Here is a 14443-nt window from a genome sequence, read left to right as displayed (position 1 = left end):
GTCGCCATATTGGAATCGTCGTAATTCCAGTTACGATTATCAGTTTAACACCAGTGATAATCACGTACTAATGTTGAGGAAAAATTAAGCTTCTTAATGATCGAAATTCAAGTTTATCAAACTGCTGTATGTTCAATGAAATTTTTCCTTAAAAGTGTGAGGTAAAGTTTTTTTGAAATTTTTATCATTTTTTCAATAGGTCAAAGTAATTACATGTATTTTGTTAAAATTTGAAGAAAAAAATTAAAAGAGAGAAATTAATTTAAGTCAATGTGTTTGATATCACTTTAAAATGCGTTCGTGTTGGGCCTTTTTTACGTTGTTGTGAATTTCGAAACCACTGTGTCTGAAGACGTCACATATTTGATCATATTTGGTATTCAGACAGATTAGACGTTATTCGTTTGATACCATGCTTTAAATTAGAGTGCCAAATGTATCAAGTATAACCGTATTTGGTTTACTTTTTTCTGTATGGTTTATTAATTCATAGACATATTAAGATAAAAAGTCATAATGATGGGATGAAAAGTACAAAACCAATTATTCTACCTATAATCGACCACAAGCTGTATTAAAACATTGAAAAAAAGAAGGAAAATCAACCATGACCAATGAATTTATTTTTATTTTTATTAACTACAATTTAACAGAACACAAAGCCATAGTGTTTACTGACATTGAAAACTACATTCGGATAGTTTCGGGAAAGTAGCTCAATAATACATATATGGTAATAAAAAGACACACAGACTATTTAGTTCTGTTTCACATGAATGCTTTAAAAAGCACCGATGAAACTTAACTAAACAAACACACTATTGATATCAAGAGTTATTTCCTTATTAATGAAAACAGTTCAAAAAGACAAATATATTTACATTGTAAAGAACTTTGGCATTGACAAAGACTAATTGGTGTGCAAACATTTTAATTTGATCTTCATTAAAAGGTTTTTAATATAAAGAGATGCGGGCTATCAATATTATAAAGCAACCAAAAAGACCAAGTTACGAACAGACATCTTAGGTTAATATTGTACATTATTTGGCAGCAGATAAACGTGTTTGTATCTGTTAATTGCGCTATTGATTTTAACAAATTGCACTAAATGACACATCTAATCGAAATAAGATTCCCTGCTTGTTACCTACAAATAATAGATTCAAAAGATAAATTTCATATGAATATTTAACGGGAAGAATTACGAATTACCAGTGGGAAAAAACACAGTATAAAACACGGTGAACGAGTGGTCTAAATAGTTCATCTACTGTACTATATCACTAATCTGTCAACACTGAGGGTGATAGTTCCAACACGGGCACTCACTTCACCTCCGCCAATAAAAACTAGCCGCCAAACAAAAGTCAATAATGCTAAAAGTGGCGATAAACTCAAAAGAGTGTATATATATATACAATGTATATATATATACTAAATCTACCAGAAACGCGCTTGCAAAAAAAACATCAACATCTAAGTAAAGCCGCAAAGAATTACTTCTGAACTTACACCTACGTGTAACCTTGAATTTTTCGAAAAACTAAGGATTTTCTTACCCCAGGAGTAGATTACCTTAGCCGTATTTGGCACAACTTTTTGGAATTTTGGATCCTCAATGCTCTTCAACTTTGTATTGATTTGGCTTTTTAACTATTTTAATCTGAGCGTCACTGATGAGTCTTATGTAGACGAAACGCGCGTCTGGCGTATAAAATTATAATCCTGGTACTTTTGATAACTATTTACACCACTGGGTCGATGCCACTGCTGGTGGACGTTTCGTCCCCGAGGGTATCACCAGCCCAGTAGTCAGCACTTCGGTGTTGACATGAATATCAATTATATGGTCATTTTTATAAATTTTCTGTTTACAAAACCTTGAATTTTTCGAAAAACTAAGGATTTTCTTACCCCAGGAGTAGATTACCTTAGCCGTATTTGGCACAACTTTTTGGAATTTTGGATCCTCAATGCTCTTCAACTTTGTATTGATTTGGCTTTTTAACTATTTTAATCTGAGCGTCACTGATGAGTCTTATGTAGACGAAACGCGCGTCTGGCGTATAAAATTATAATCCTGGTACTTTTGATAACAAATTAAAGGGAACTTTATTTGGACATATCAGATTGATGCAAATTAATCTAGAAGGCAGTATATAAATGAGAAATAATCGATTCGATCCAAACAAATTGCTGTTCAAAAATCAATCAATTTAAAACACTTTTACAATAATCATGTTTGTAAATGTTTTCCTTTCATTTTTTTTAAAAACTTGAACAGATCTAGTTGGATCTTATAGTGAAAGTTTTCCGGTTCGCCGGGTAAACCGCTGTTTCTGATATGGTATGATTAACAAACAAGGACACAAGTTTCGCCCCTATACGGTTTTTGACTAAGTGAAAAATTTAGTGGCCAAAAAATTATTGCTGCCCCGCAAACACTAGAAATTCTACCTCTGCAATGCCTGTGCATAGTAAATGGACGAGAAACGAGAACGTGACTGATAATATCTTGATATCTATATCTTGAACGGGAAGCTTAACACGAAAAATTACGATAAAAGAAATGATTTTCATTTCCTTTTGGTAATTATCAACTTTTAGATAGTGACGTTCAATTGTCAACATTTTATGGTGTTAATGTGTCTCAACTTGTTGGAATCGCTCGTGTATTTTAACGAAAGAAATCTATTTATTACTGACAAATTATTACACAAGGGTTTTCGATATCACAAACTAGTCAACATATTTACTAAAGTTTATCATCGATATAGGGACATCATTCGTAAAGATAAATCAACAGGCAGACGTGTTATACCTTCAGGTATTTCTCATTTAATCTTTAATGATACTATTCTATAAAAAGCACCAGAATTATTCAGAAAGGATATGGTGCAGATATACTGTTGTCAAGTCATTAAAGATGGCACATGTTGGTATAGATATTTATTCAGTCATAGGGTCTTTACATCGACAAAAAACACATTTGTTCTAAAACCAGTAGTTGGCATGATACGGGTTATGTTCTTCTTATATATTTTATGATTCAATTTGTATGATAATATTATGTAGTACCCCTAACGAGAGGGATTGTGCTTGAATTTCATTAGATCAAGACATAATCTTTCAAACAACTTATGTGAGGTCTGGAGCTGGCATGTCCGTAGCTGCTAGTACTCCTTTGTTAATTCATATATCATTGTAATTTTCTTTTAAACTGCGTTTTACTGTGCGTATTACTGTGTCTTTGTTTATTCTAGATTGGCTAGAGGTATGGGAGATCTCCAAAAACGTTTTTAACCCTGTCGCATTTGAGCGCCTGTCCCAAGTAAGGACCCGCTGGCCTTTGTTTGTCTTGTAGTTTTATTTTTAATTTTAGTTCTTTTATATGTTTCGGAGTTTGGTGTGACGTCTATATTCACTAATCTGATAAAAAAATCGTCAGGGGTCAGCTAAAGCCCAGCTCCTGATGCGGGATTTTCTCGTTGTGTTGAAGACCCATTGGTGCCCTTGGTCTGTTGTCTACTCTTCAGTCGAGTTGTTGTCTCTTTGGCACATTCCCCATTCCCATTCTCAATTATATTTATGGTTAATTGTTATAATGAATAAAAGATTAAAACAAAACGACTTATTATGATGAACATGAACGAGAAACATTCGGCTATTAAACGGAACCGCTTCTCTTATGAACATTTAATACGAATAATTTGAAGAAAAAAAAAACTTACGTTCATGTAAAAAATTCGTGACGACATATTCTTGAAATTGTTAAACAGATAATATTTTTTTTGAATTTTTCCTTCAATTTTAAATCCTGAACAGACTTATTATGGTTACATAAAGAAATCACTACATAGATAAAAGAAGATGTGGTATGGGTGCAAATGAGACAACTTTCAATCCAAGTCACAATTTATGAAAGTAAACCATTATAGGTCAAGGTACGGTCTTCAACACGGAGCCTAGACTCACACCGAACAGCAAGCTATAAAGGCCCCAAAAATTACTAGACGTGTAAAACCACTCAAACGGAAAAACCAACGGTCTTATCTATATAAAATTTAAAAAAAAAACGAGAAACACTTATGAACAACATGAACAAACGACAACCACTGATCATACATAGGTATAGGAAGATGTGGTGGAAGTGCCAATGATACAACTCTCCATCCAAATAACAATTTAATTAAAGTAAACCATTATAGGTCAATGTACGGCCTTCAACACGGAGCCTTGGGTCACACCGAACAACAAGCTATAAAGGGCCCCAAAATTACTAGTGTAAAACCATTCAAACGGGAAAACCAACGGTCTAATCTATATAAAATAAAAAACGAGAAACGAGAAATATGTATAAATTACATAAACAAACGACAACTACTGTATGTATGTACAAAATGTATGTACATTTTATGTATTTATGTATGTACGTTAGACTTAAGTGAGAGGGGCGAGTGACAACTATGGAATCATGCCATGCTTCACTTTTATTTCGATGGCTTTCCTTCGGAGAGGATCAAGAGTTTTATACGATGCCTAATAAAATCTAGTATATAAAATATCAATGGAGACAAATTAAAGAAATAGTTAAATTTTGTTACATATTATAAATAAGTTAATACTTGAATGATAACAGTATTCTGTATTTAAGAACAATAGGAAGCCCAAAAGTATTAAAAAGACCAACTAAAAAAACATAAACGATCAGCCCTTGACTCCTATACAACAGCCGTAGCTACACTTAAACATGTATGCTATTATCTGAATTTTGATATATTGTCTTGTCTAATCAAAAAAAAAAAAAGAAGGCATTTTTATAACAATACACAGCTCTATCCTTTGTATGACTTCCTTGAGAAAAACGCCACTTTCAAAACTACCAAATTTATCAAACCACCTGCGATTCGGATACTGTTAAAAAGTTCTTTTTACAATTCCATAGATAGATTTACATAACTCCGTAAAATTACAGAATGTGGCGGGCTTAAACATGTTTTCTGGCGCCAAACCCTCCCCCTAACCTCGAACAATTATGGACACTTTTTGATAAAACCTAAAGTTTACTTGATATACCGGTACAGTACACATTGGACAGCGCTATTCAATGTTAGCGTTAGAAACGCTTCTTAGAAATTCAAAACCATTTCAAAATTTGGAAACGACTCAGTCTATATAAATAAAAAGTTACATTAATTTCATTGTAAAATTTCCACCCGAAGTTTGCAAATGAGTATGAATTCGAAATATTGGAAAAAATAGTCTGTAAAAGTACAACACTGACAAGATGTAATAACATGACACGCAGACAAGCTGTTGTAAATGATATGTGTGAATTTGTTAGTATTTAAAAGCCAATGAAACGATTTTTGATATTAAATAACTTATTATTTCTTTTTTTTATCGGACATATAATACTATATTTCAGAATAGTAAAAATATCATACACAATAATGTACTGTTGGTTTATAACATTGCTTAAATGAAATGTTTAAAATTATCTCTTTCAATTTTTTTAAAATAAAAAAAAAATAGTAATTAAAGTGAAAATCTTGAAATGTAAATGTGTTGCATGCGTCCTTCCGTCTGAATTTTCATTTAAAAAAATCAAGCAATGAATGTATTTACATTTAAAAGGAAACTATAATGGACAAATGTAGTACGATAAAAATATAAATGCAACAATATACGAATTTCACTGTTATTAAACAATTATAATATTTGTATGCAATCCATCTGAAAACTTGCAACATCATCTGCAAATCAATTGGTCAAATGTGCACTTTAAAAAAAACTGTAATAATCTTGAAAAAACAAACATTTAAATTATTGAGAAAATCAAAACATGCTTACCTGTTAAAAGAGTGCTCGTTAATTACGAAGATCTGATTTCCCTGTGGAACTTACATCGCATTATGGATTAATTATACATAACCAATTATAAAACATCCCAATAACTCTAAAGGCGTATATGTTCCGTACTATTATAACACAGACTGATTTCGATATTTCTTGTTAAAAGATGTACTGATTGTCCTGCAGACACACATGACACAACTGTTGAAATACTTAGATCGGTCAATATTTTCTACTTTCAAAGATGTAATTTAATTGTGAAGTGTTAGTTTTAAGTCATCATTGATCGGTCATTCAGTTATACGTTCCTTCTCTGTTTTATTCAAAGAACCAAGACGGTATGTTTGAAGTGTAAAATGTGTTAATTAAATCATACTCTATCCATAGCCTTTCTAACAAATGTATCATACTCTGATATTTCGTAATTAGATCGTGTAATAAAAATGTGCTCCTAATGTTAACACAATTATACTGTATCAATAGCGATTCCGTTACATCTCGGAACAGCCTTATTTGATGAAAAAGTATAGTTTGACAACCTTTGTTGGTTTTGCGTTTTGTATAAGATCTGAAGTGACACTCCGTAAAATAGCTATACCTACACAAAGAACGCAAATGACAACGTTTTTATTCCAAACTCCCAGAAGACGAAGATCTAATATTATGGTAAGTAATCCCTGAAACATGACCGGACTGACTAAGTTTAGAAAACGTCTCGACTCGGTGCTCCCTTAAATTAATTTAGTAATTAGCTGTTTGGATTTAGTCGTCGAAATTCCTGGCGGATTGAATATATGTCTGCTATATGATTGGCGGAGAGGACATCTTGTTACAAGTAATATCCAAAGATTAGTTGCCTATCATAGAAGCCATTACCATGGATATCAACAAATCCTGAAATAGAACAACATGACAATTATTTAACAATAAAATATCTTATTTACACGTAATTACCATTTGTTTCATTGGTCTCAACTCAAATTCAATAAAAAAAATATGTTAATAAAAAGCAATAATCACCAACAATCAGAACGATTCTCGTAACTAAAAATAGCATGACAAACTATTGGGTTTAGCACGATATGAAATGAGTGGCTTTCATCTTTCGCTAAGATTTAAATTATTCTTGATTTTTTTCAAAACTCATGAAGGAACGAATAGCATTTATGTAAAATCTATAGAATCAAATTACTAAAACAAAGGTGGCCGCATTTTTAAAACGATGTTTAAATTCTCCCTCATAAATTCGTCCGAATTTAAAACATTTCTAATCTATCTACATGGCGAAATAAGAGGCAAGTCAAAATGTAGGTTTGGTTTGCTCGCAGTAACTTCGGGGTTTGGTTTGCTCGCAGTAACTTCGGGGTTTGGTTTGCTCGCAGTAGCTTATTTTCTGTGCGATACAACATTTAATTATGATAACAAGACATTACCAATATATCCCAGCAAATACACATCTAGCTATTCTTAACTAAACCATTATAAATAAATAATAATTATATACTATGCAGAACGTGTTGTTACTTTAAAGTTACTGTGAGCACCTCGATACAAATTATCCAAGCCTATGAAATGCTCGTGCAGTACTCACTAAAGACTTATATATAGATACTATCCAACCAGTTCTTCAAACTTGTTTTACAAACTTGTCCTACAAACCACAGTTATTAAAGATAGACATAGATAAGGAAAAAACCCAAATATAACGGAATAGAAATGAATTTATGTACACTCAAATTATTACTATCTGTTATCTTATACTTGGATTTATGAAACATAAGACGTTTTGGGGTATCACTCTGACTTTTTGTATCGAATTTGGTATACACAGATTGATTGAAATTTGATATCAAAGTTAGAAGATGTGGTATGATTTCCAATGTGTTAACTCTCCATCAGAGATCAAATGACATGTACATGTGTAGATACCGTACTGTCTTCTGCATGAGCTAAACCAATACTGAAACTGGAATTTTTATGTTTTAAGAATATTAACAGAAACTGGAATGTTTCAGAAACAGGATTGTTTACGGTCATCAGAATCCGACCCTGGTTCAAGAAATAAGTGTAAAGGATATATTTTTTTAATTAAAACCATGTGATACACTTGCATATATTTAATAATCTAATATATTTAAGACAGGCCAAGATCACCGGAACGTACACAGACCATTCATTGTATAATTGGGAATGAAAATCATTAAACCAATAATTCTTATCGGTGTTGGTGATAATTATACGTATGTTCTGCTGCGATGCTACTACGATAGCAGCTGAAAAAGTTAATTAAAGGTGTTAGACAAACAACACACCTGGAAGCAGGTAGGAAGAGTTACTTAATCAACATGTGTTGGTTGTATACATGTCAGCTGTTCTTCCGAATCCAGACAAATTTGTGCATTGTTTTTATTTTTTTATAGATTAAGTTTTATTTGTGAAAATGTTATATGACACTAGAACAATCGTAAATCTAACAAGAGAAAATGTAATAGTCATAATTTGCACTATACTACACACGGTACACCTGTACTGATAGAAATGGGGATTCGTCACTTTGTTCTCGATACAATATTAAAACTATAGTTGAAGCATATCTGTACTTCACAAGGACACAAAATGGGAAGTAAAAAAATATGTATCAAGAAGTTAACATAATGTTACTGCAGTGTAAGTCATGTCAAACAGCAATTGAGTGACAATCAACAACACCATCTTAATATTCATCTTGGTTGATCTCGACCAGTGAAATATTAAAAAAAAAGCTTTAACTTAGCAGTTTAATACTGGCACATAAACAATAAGGTATATTAGTTCAGCGAGAATATACGTCACATTAAACTCTGAAACATATAATTGAACCAAAATCAAAAATACACACAAGACTCACAATGACCAGCTGCATCTGATTTGGAACAGGCGCCAAAATGCAGTGGGGTTAAACTTGTTTTGTGAGATATCAACCCTCCCCCTATACCCCTAGCCAATTCAGAAACTCAGTTTAAAGAAGTCTTAATCGATGAGAATATGCAACAGATGGAACTAACTAAGCAAAATATATATGATTTTGAAACATTATAAAACAAAAGCAGTTACGTTACTGACATGCAAGCTCGAGACCTAAATTAAGCTGAGCGAAAGATTGTATCTTCATCGTATGAAAATCATCAACAATCCCTCCAGTTCCGTGTACCGGTATACTTATTGCTTCATCAAACTTCAAACACTTACTGATAGAGGTACCCCCGTAACAGTGTGAACAACCGCAATACTTAGTATGTTGGTAATGATACTGAAGCATGAAACTTTAACTTGTTTGTCATCAGCCTTCGATAACAATGATTTAACACTCTATCAGTCTGTCCGAGGTCTGCGTTGAGGATTTAAATAAAATAAAAGAGTAAAGTTTATGCATGTTCATGAGAAGAAAAAAGAATGTTTAAGTACTCAATATTAAAATCAACACACAAGTCTTATCAGGGCCTTTTATAGCTCACTATGCGGTATGGGCTTTGCTCATTGTTGAAGGCCGTACGGTGACCTATAGTTGTTAATGTCTGTGTCATTTTGGTCTTTTGTGGATCGTTGTCTCATTGGCAATCATACCACATCTTCTTTTTTTATATACACAAGGTTTAGTCCTTTGTTAGTTATTCGTATTATTTGATTTACGTTTAGAACCATTGGCGATCAAACAGTTTAAATGTCTATAACAAGTACTATGTAATAATTCAGCATTATAGATGAACGTTCACTGAATCTGACCTACCAAATCAATTGGTAAACTGCGCGCCAAGAAATGGTCTCGTCCACACTGTTATGAAAACGATTCTATTACATTATGGCAAGTAAAGATATGAATCCTGAAGTAGTTACAAATTGTATACTGATTGATGATGAGGGTTGTAAAGGATGATCTCTAACGACATGTCAATCTGTACAAAAACTTTGACAGCGCTTCTGCATAATCAGGTAGAAATGAAAACTTCTCATTTTGATAGAAAGTTGAAAAAAAATCAAATGCAACTTTCAAGATGTGGGAATCATTAAAATATAATTTGCTTTACGTTTACTGTCAATCAAGAAATATATCACAGGAATGGCAATTTCTTTGAAATGATTACACAATATTCGCTTGATATCGCTTAAAGGTGATTTATAATTTTCCATTTTTTGTGCAGAGTTTTCAGATATTACACGGATAATGCAATTAGCACAGGAAAAACCATATGGACGTATTAAACTTATACCAACTAGGTTATGAGTTTCCTTAGAGTGATATTAATCTGACCCAGAGACATTAGTGTTAATGATATCTTGCAATATTTATGTGTTTTGTTTCTATCCATCATTTTGTAGGTCCTATGGGAAACTGTCCCAGAAACCAGTGCTTGTTTGTTGTATATATTTTCACTAAACTCCATCATGATGTCATTTATTATTAATAGTACACAATCCAACTAAGAGATAACCATATTGTAATATTTAACTGAAATGTAACAAAATATTGTAGATAACAAATAAGAGATACTATATGTTTTGCCAAGTTATGTTAAACTACAAACATCACAACGTCAAAATATAGAAGCGTTGCACCGGCAACATGTATCAACATTGAAATGTGGAAATAAGGCAAACGTACGCACAAACGTAGGCGACGTATGACAGATTTTAAATGTATAAATTTAGGTTGTTTTTTTTTTATCAGTTTCATTAGAATGGAGTAGTAATAACGCGTCAATTCACCAATTGATGCCGTCGGAGCTTTGAGTACAATTCAGCTATCTTCTTATTGCAAAGTCAAAATATTGAAATACTGTAAACAACGTCAAAATATAGAAACACTGTGAACAACGTCAAAATATTGAAATACTGTGAACAACTTCAAATTATAGCAAAACTGTGAACAACGTCAAAATATAAAACACTGTGAACAACGTCAACATATAGAAACACTGTGAACAACGTTAAAATATAGAAATATTGTAACAACGTCAAAATATAGAAGCATTGCAACGTCAAAATAAAGAAAAATTGCAACGTCAAAATATAGAAACATTGCAACGTCAAAATAAAGAAATATTGCAACGTCAAAATATAGAAACATTGCAACGTCAAATTAAAGAAAAATTGCATGCGAAGTTATGGTGAAAAACAATGTGAAACTAAACAATGCGGCGTTCATCTTAAACATTGTCATGTCTGCAATATTTGACTGCACGCATACGGTAATACTAATTAACTCTGTGGTATTGTCATTTGGTAAGACTCTTCTGAACAATTCATTGAACGTGAAAAAAACCAGGGGAAAACATAGAGGACTTTACATCATACTGAACTAACTAGAAAACAAATAATCAAAGGACGTTATTGTTTCGTAATTTAAAATAATAATACATGGCATATACCTAGATCGAATGACTATTATAATTACTTTCCCCCGACAAGGTAGTGTGTTGTTACAGCAAGTTTATCATCAGTGGTTTGGTTGCATGTCATGACATATCAATTTACGTTCGCTTGGGTCTTTTTTTCAAGACACTTGCTAATATTGAACACAAACCAATTCATATATCATACTTCTTTGTAAGGTCCAGATTTTATTTTTATTTTATGCGTTATGCATCTATTTATGGTGGGCAAACCTATATACCAACAAATGTAGCGAATTAGTTCTGAATTTATAAAATTGGTATAAAAATCAACGAAATTCTAGTTATTAAATTATTATGGCTATTGATTGTTTGCTTCAGAAGTAATTGGTAGCTTCCAAAGATGAAAAATAATTTTGTATACTAAAATTCATTTTATTTCGAAGGATTTTGAAAACCATTGACCACACTCTTTGGTCAAAATTAATTGAATATCAGTAAAAAAAAAATACGTCGATTTATGCATGTCGTCTGAAATCAGAATCTATGAGGATTCGCAGATTACTTTATTCGTCAATGCAGGGTGTGCAGTTATCAGCATCACTGTTAAAATGTGTCAAAACTATTTATTTTGTATTTTTTGTAATCATGCCTTAACTTTCATTTCATGTAATTAAAGGGACCAACGCTGAAACGTCGTTACCCTGTACGCAGAAAGTGTATCCGTTAACCATTCTTGTTAAATTCGTCTTACTTTGGCTTCACCTCTCTTAATATACAGTAAAAAAAAAGTTATAGCATTTTGATTACCTCGGATTAGTTTACAAAATGTCATATTTTAAGCAAGAAAAAAATTTGACCTGACCTTTACCACGATGATAAGATTGGTCTTTTCGTTTCAATCACAAAAAATATAAACGACGCGTTAAAATTGCATGAATGAATTGAAAAATGTTCTTTTAATTTCATTTCTTAAATCTAATACCACACTCTGGGAATTAAAACTCTAGGAACTATTAAATTATTTAATGGAAAATACATCAAGTCTTTGGTTCAATTGAAACATGGCTCATTGCCTCAATGTAACAACAAGATACTAATATCTTTGTTTTATTGTGGTTTCAATACTGTTTATTCAATGAAACGGTATAAAGTTGGGAAATTAAAATCTGAAACAAGACAACCTGTTATTAACTAATTTTAATATTGGAAATTTCATGTCATTACATAACTTGTGGGTAATGTAGTGCATTCAGACGTTGAGATTGAACTACATTTTACAAATATTAGATATTGTTTATATAGATATAGGAAGATGTGGTATTAGTGCCAATGAGACAACTCTCCATCCAAGTTACAATTTTTAAAAGTAAACTATTATAGGTCAAGGTACGGTCTTCAACATGGAGCTTAGGATCACACCTAACATCAAACTATATAGGGTTCCAAAAATTACTAGTGTAAAACAATTCGAACGAGAAAACCACCAACGGTAAAATCTATATAAAAAACGAGAAACGAGATACACTTATGAACAACATACTACACTTAACTCCCTAGTATCAAAATTAATGTTTTGTCAGAATACACGAATTAACATCAATGAGACCACAACAAAACGACAATGTGATAAACAATAATGTGAAAAGAATGTATTGTTTATTCTAAAACGAATCTAATCTGTTTATATTTCATGTGCTTTTACTTTAATCACGCCATATGTCAGAAAACTTGTTACTAGTTGTGTTGCGTTATCATCTCTTTGTTGAGTTTTATTTTATTTGGTATTGAAGATCTTTGATGTTCTCGTCAACTTCTCTAGGCTTAGGGCGATTTAGATCATTATATGAAGGAAGTTCGCAGCACGGTTTATCTCTACATATTCGCCTTTTGATGTTAAAATGTATATAGTTGCTGTTATTTACATCTTTTTACTTTATTGAGAGGCTATGGAAATTGTATATGCATATTCAAGGACTATCCCTTTAGGTATAAAAGAGTCTTCCTTATTTAAAATCAATCCGAAAATATCTATTAATATAATTTCAAGATAATATTCGAGAAAGGTTCCAATAAAACACCTGTATGTTATTGGAAGTTATTCGAATCATGTCTTGTACGCACAGAAATAAAGGTGTTACCTGAGGTACAGGGACTACGGAAATATAGGTTTTTATCTGACATATGTGTTGCTACCAAGAAAATTAAGGTCTTACCCGGCACATGGGTTGTGTGAAGGAAATCAAGGTTTTACCTGACACATGTTTTGTGCACATGGAAATCATGAATTTCCCTAAAACATATGTTTGACGCATCAGAATCAAGGCTTTATCTGAAACCTGTGTTTTACGCATAAAAAAAGGTTTTACCTTGAATATGTGTTGTGAGCACAGAAATCAAGGTTTCACATGAACATGTGTGCACGGATGTCATCATTATTATAAAAGTCATCATTATTATTATTATCATTATTAAAATTGTAATTAACATCCATATTCAGAGCATGAAGGTATTATGAAAAAGTAGTTCCTAATCTGAAGTCTGTCTTTCGAATCTTGCTAAATATTGGTTAAAGTGTTTATATTTATTTACTATCCACAACCATGTCGGGTCCATCTATATTTGGATCTAGTCACTATATTGATAACTAATGTTTATTGAAATCAAATATACCTTAAACGCTACAAACCAAACCTTCGATGATGTTTCACCATCTCCGTTAGCGCCATTTTATACCATTCGGAAGTTATAAAATCAGGGTAATTAGACAAAATGCACTGCGTCATCGATTTGGTTGTTTGGACACATAAAACAGTTTTGTTGCCGATATTTTCCTGACATTAAACAACAGTTTTCTCTGTAATTGACTGTTGAATGTATGTTATTGTATGTCATGCTCAACACAATTATTTTTGGTTGGTAATTTATAACTATTTAAATAACTCTAACTTCGTTTTGCATTCAATTTCGCAACAAACAATTGAATTAAATGTTAACATAAATTTTATAAAACAGGAGAAACATTTATTAAAAGTTGCCTGCATAATTTATCTGCACAAATTATGATTGTCTTACATCACTTATGGCGTTTTAAAACTAATAAAAAATTAGGAGAAACAAATAAGATAGAGATTTAAGACACACTACGATGTATCTAAATCTGTAAGGCAACATTAAGTTTGAACGAACAGTATAAACTTTAGTGCCATACATGA

At 32.0% G+C, this 14443-nt stretch overlaps 1 protein-coding gene across 2 annotated transcripts in view; it reads right to left on the bottom strand.

Annotated features, from left to right (window-relative positions):
• The window catches only part of LOC143078984 (dopamine D2-like receptor), a 162594-nt gene that overhangs the window by 31043 nt on the left and 117108 nt on the right, over positions 1-14443 (bottom strand). For both annotated transcript variants that reach the window (XM_076254071.1, XM_076254072.1), the window contains one exon: positions 5857-6753. The gene's annotated coding sequence lies outside the window, so the exon portion shown is untranslated. The remainder of the gene's footprint in view (positions 1-5856; positions 6754-14443) is intronic.

The sequence above is a fragment of the Mytilus galloprovincialis genome, chromosome 6 (assembly GCF_965363235.1).
Source record: "Mytilus galloprovincialis chromosome 6, xbMytGall1.hap1.1, whole genome shotgun sequence".
Lineage (NCBI taxonomy): Eukaryota > Metazoa > Mollusca > Bivalvia > Mytilida > Mytilidae > Mytilus > Mytilus galloprovincialis.
The sequence above is the reverse complement of the archived record's forward strand: the minus strand, read 5'-3'. Positions and strand labels throughout refer to the sequence as shown.